At 42.7% G+C, this 5,442-nt stretch overlaps 1 long non-coding RNA gene across 1 annotated transcript; it reads left to right on the forward strand.

Moving 5' to 3' along the window:
* Positions 1-1,360: 1,360 nt before the first annotated feature.
* Positions 1,361-5,177, forward strand: LOC123089692 (uncharacterized). Its single transcript, XR_006442353.1, has 2 exons — positions 1,361-1,685; positions 3,940-5,177. It is a non-coding gene; the product is annotated as an uncharacterized lncRNA (long non-coding RNA).
* The last annotated feature ends 265 nt before the right edge of the window (positions 5,178-5,442 follow it).

Raw genomic sequence — 5,442 nt, forward strand, 5'->3', positions numbered from 1 at the left:
CGAAAAATGGAAAATGGTTTTTTCGTCCAAAGAAAATGAAAACTTCCTTAGGCAACATTGTTTGTCATTCCAAGATGTACCCTTGTGCATGATATGAGGTCATTTGAACAAACTATGTCATGAATGTGGCCATAAGATTGATCATTTGGCTTGAAAGCCATGAATCTTCACACATGATTGCTCATTTATGAGAACACTTTTTTAAAATAATTACCGTATTACAAGTTTATTATTTTTCCTGGAAACTTGGTCACATATAATGACACAATGCGAAGGTTTTCCAATTTTTTGATTTTTTTTTGAATTTTTTATGCCCGTTTCAAAATGCGATCAAATCGGCGGGAATGACCGTTCCTAGCTAGTGGTTGAATCTTGTAATTTTTTGGTGTTTCTCTGATTAAATAGATACTTATTTACCTATAAATTATTTTTGGTGTTTCTCTATGCAAAATATGACATCATTTGAACAAATATTTGCTAGGTCTCGCACGAAAAAACTCATTTTGAGCATTGAAAAATGGAATGACAAATTTGTGTTTAATCATGACCAATTTAAAAGGTCAAAAGGTGTTCAAATTGTTTGAGGCGTTCTAATTGGTTCATAGGCTTATCACGCGGATCATGCATCCACCACCGTGAGATGCTTCTGAATTGAACGGCAGCCCTCTCCCCCTCCTCTCTCACCCAAACCCTAACCATATCCCCTCCTCTCCCACGATCCACTTTCCCCCTCTCGTCCCACAGCCGCCACCCCCAACCCTCTCACTCCTCCTCCGTCTCAATCTCTCGATCCCCAACCACCGCCGCCGCCGCCGCCGCTGCCATCCTCCCGTCCTCTCCCCCAACCCCGGCCGCCGGTGATCCCTCCCCTCCCCTTCTCTCCCACAGCAGCGGTCAAATCCTCGCTCATGACATAGACCTAGCCGCATGGCACGACCATGGCCATGGCGGCGGCCAGATCCACCCCCTCCCTCATCCCCTCGCCGCCGCCACCTCCTCCCCGTCCTGCAGCGGCGCGTCCCGCCACCACCTCCTTCCTCAATCGGTTCTCCTCCCGTCCGCGTCCCCTTCCCCACTCCCATCTCGCCTGCTCCTTCTCCCACCCTGATTCACCCAACCCCGATTCCTCCCCAATTCCAGCCGCCATCGTGCCCCCAGCCCCACCGCCGCCGGCCGGTGACCCTGTCTCCCCAAGCCCCTCCGGCGACCCTTCCCCGTGGGCGCCCGAAACCCTAGCCTCTCGCGGGCGGGGCGGCAGCGATGGCTAGGGATCCTTCCTTCACGCGTGTTCCAGCGAAGACGGCGCCAGATCCCTTCCCTCTACATGGGGGATCTCGTCGCCGCCGCCGCGGTGGCCCTTGACGACGGCGAGGTAGGAGGCGTCCAGGTACGCCCTCCTTCTTCTTTCCCTGTTCTGAATCTCCTCCATAACCTGCTGCATCTCCTCCCATCTCATGTGCCACTGCTTGCTTTGCTTTCTTCCTTCCATGGGAAGATGCAGATCTCATCTCTTCTTGTTCTACGCCGGCCAGACCATGACCACGGCAAGCGGAAGGATGCACGATGGGCTGGGTGACAAGGTGCTTTGCTCTTGCGCATGTTTGGTGGCGTCTCCGGTGCAGCCGTGCTTCTTGAGGCGACCGACGTGATGGCGGGTGTGTATGGCGGCGACCACAAGCTCTCCGGTGAGCGGCTCCCTCTACTACCCCTAGTTCTCTTTTCTACTCCTATAGCATTGCTCTGTTGGTTTAGAACACTAGCAACAGGAGTAGTGATGTAGGAGTAGTGAAAGCTTCATGGTTGATCCGGATTGCTGAACATGGGAGATGTATCTTCTTTTGTGTATCAATTAAATAGCAGTATTATGTAATGGAACAGTCTATGTACTGTTATTTTTAGGTTAGGTTGAAGTGATTTGTAGGCCTTTGTTAAGAAGCGAGCTTCTTTAAATTTTTGTTGTTATTTGCACTATATTCCACGCATGCCTCATGTGAATCTGTGATCGTATCCATAGACCAGTGAATTTATTGCACTATTTGCTTGCTGTGAAGTATTCACTACTAGAAAAATGGCTGCTAGTGGCGCACCTGTTTTCGATACTAATGGCGCAATACAGGTGCGCCACTAGCACCACGAAATTAGACGTCATTAGTATCTGGTATACTAATGGCGCACCGCTGGTGCGCCATTAGAATAGCCCACGGTGCGCCATTAGTATCTGTATACTAATGGCGCACCACATAGAAGTGCGCCATTAGTAACATTATGTTTTCAGATTTTTTTTATTTTTTTTTCAAAAAAACTTTCAATTTTTTTTTCTTAATCTCAGTTCACTAAGGCTTAATCTCGGGTCAAATCGCACTCCGTGGTGAAACTTCCCGAAAGGTCACCCATCCTCACACTACTCCAGCCCAAGCACACTTAACTTCAGAGTTCTATCCAACACCAGCAACAGCTCACTTCACAGGCACTTGTTGATATATCTAGCATATCAATCCTATTATACCTTGTTGATGTCTAGGACTTTGTTCATGTTCATGACTATGATGAAATTTTGAAAAATATTTCAAACTTCCCGGTCATATTACGTATCATTTTTTGAAAAAAAAAATCAAAACCAATTTTTTTCTGTTACTAGTGGCGCACCACATCCACGGTGCGCCACTAGTAAGTTTGAAAATTTTTGAATTTTTTTGCCTCTAGATCTTGAAAGCCCCGTAACTTTTTTTCTGTTAGGTTTTTGGGGATTTTGAAAATGTTTAACGGGGTTCCCTCCGTTAAATTTGGATGTAACTTTTTGAGTAGATGATTTTTCATATAAAAAACTTTTTCATCCGAGTTCGTATGCAAAAGTTATGCCCATTTTACAAATTTCCAGAGAGATTTTGCAAATAAAGTCGAAATTCATATTTGTAAATTTTCCCAACAACTAGACCATATATCACATGGGAAACTTATTTTCTTTTATTTTTTTTTGACATTTCCATCATTTTCTTTTATTTTTTTTAAAACTGAAAAGGCGATCCACAAGGGGGGTGCATTCGGTGTTGGGGCAAGTTAGTAATGGCGCACCCTGGGGTGGTGCGCCATTACTAGTTAAAACTAGTAATGGCGCACCGAGACATGGTGCGCCATTAGTAACAAATATTTTTTTATTTTTTTTTACTTTTTTTTCAAAACTACTAATGGCGCATGGCGGATGTGGTGCGCCATTACTATGTCAACTACTAATGGCGCACGGCGAACATGGTGCGCCATTAGTAACAAATTTTTTTAATGTTTTTTTTCAAAACTACTAATGGCGCACCACACATCAGGTGCGCCATTAGTAATATATTACTAATGGCGCACCGAGGCATGGTGCGCCATTAGAATATAGTAATGGCGCACCACATGACAGGTGCGCCATTAGTGACCATTCCATCTATAGCCCTTTTTGTAGTAGTGATCCAGTATTTGTTATATTATATCTTTAAGTAGTAAAATTGAGAATGGCAATCAAATTCTTCAACTGAACTGCTCTTTCATTGTACCATGAGATACTAACGTTTTGCTATGTATAACACTGCTAAATGTGTTTTTGTGTATATAGAATTGCATTCATTTCCTCTTCTTTCAGTAGTTACATAGCTTGAGGTCAGTGTATTCTTTTGAATAGGATGTACTATTGTATGCAGAAGATCTGATTTGCACAAACATAGTTATCTGCGTGTGTTGCCTGACTTGGTATTTGTTATATCCTGTTGGTTGAATGGATGGTGGTGCCACTACAGTGGTAACAGTGGTAGTTTATTCAGGTTGCTGTGAGGTTAATCCCTTTGGCAACATTCTTTGAGAATTTTGTAGTGCCTCCTTTGGGGTGCCGATACACTATTACACAAGTTCTATGGTATGTGAGTTGTTGTTGCTGAAAGCATTGATACAATATGTCATGTGCAGGGAGCTCCGCATCTGAGTCTCGTTCATCCTCCACAGCAAGGAGCTAGGCCAAGGGAGCTAGCAGCGCTACTGGTTTCTTGAGGCCGGATCGTGTAAGATGGTGCACCACGGCGTGCGGCGGCCTATTCTGTTGTAGTGGTATTGTGTATAGTCTCATCCAGCACTGAGTATCAATATGTTGTTTTAAACCTGATGATGTTGTAGCATAAAGTGGTTACTTGTCTGATGCACATTGTTCTTTGCGGGGTTATGATGATATTTCCAAGGAAATATACTGACCCTGATGTGGCTAAGATGCCCATTTGCCCTTTGTGAAACAATTTTACTCTATTTTATGTTCTTCCTGTATGTCCAGTTTCACATTGCTGGTGTTTCATGCCATATTCATCAATCCTAGTCACATTACTGTTGTTTTTTCAGTAGCAAATAAATAGATAAACTAAATGTACTATATCTTGGTATTCTAGAACTTCAGTGCCTCACAGAAGTTTCTTTATATCCTACTTTAGCTTGCAAACCTGATGACTTGTTGTCTGTTCTCATCCTCAACTACACCTGTATGCACCTTAGTAGTAATAAATACATTGGTCATGTAGATATCATTGGGAACTATATCTGCGTCCATATGTTTTTGCCATCATTAAATGTTGTAAGTAGAGGTTAGAAATGCAGAACTGTGATGTTGTGCTGGGAGCACCCTTGCTACAGTCATGGGTTAGGTTTCAGCTTCACATCTTCTCAGGTTTAACTATTGGTTTACATTGAAACTGTAGCAAGTGTCAAATGAGTGCATAGTGTGCAATTTGTCTAGTAATCTAGGCGCACAAAAGTATCAGGCCGTATGTTTTCTTATAAGCAAACTATACTGATGGTTGTAAGATGAGTTAAAGTATACTAGTGCTATCGTGATTTCATACTAAATGTCATTCATTTATTAGTTTGGTGTTCTATATGCTTCTAATGCATGATCCTTTCAATGCTAGGTGATTTGATTTCAGAAGTTGGAAGAGGAAGATGATGAAGCATGGTGTTATTTTATCAATCTGCCTCTTGTTCTGGTTGTACTCTGTAGCTAGTTATATTGTAATTGGTAGTAGTCAGCACATTTATTGTAATCTGCCTCTTGTTCTAGTTATACTGTAAAGACTATAATAGGCTGATTTTGCATATCGGTAGTAGTCAGCACATTTATTGTAATCTGCCTCTTGTTCAAGAATTTAGTTCTGTTCCATTTGAAATATTTGGAGTATTATGTGTGTGTTTTGTTTGTGCCAATTTAAATACTGGTTATTTATTTACTGTTAAATTGAAATATGAAGAATATGAACTTGCTAGCTGGGACCCATGTACTTGAACCTGACATCTGGGACCCACGTACCTGAACCTGACATCTGGGACCCATTTGAAAAAAACTAAAACTTTCTAGCAGAAAAGGCCACGGCCCCAAAATGAGAAGGCTTAATTGCTGGGCTTGGCCCATCTACCTAGCCAAAATTAATATGA

Source organism: Triticum aestivum, chromosome 4B, assembly GCF_018294505.1.
Source record: "Triticum aestivum cultivar Chinese Spring chromosome 4B, IWGSC CS RefSeq v2.1, whole genome shotgun sequence".
Taxonomy (NCBI): Eukaryota; Viridiplantae; Streptophyta; class Magnoliopsida; order Poales; family Poaceae; genus Triticum; species Triticum aestivum.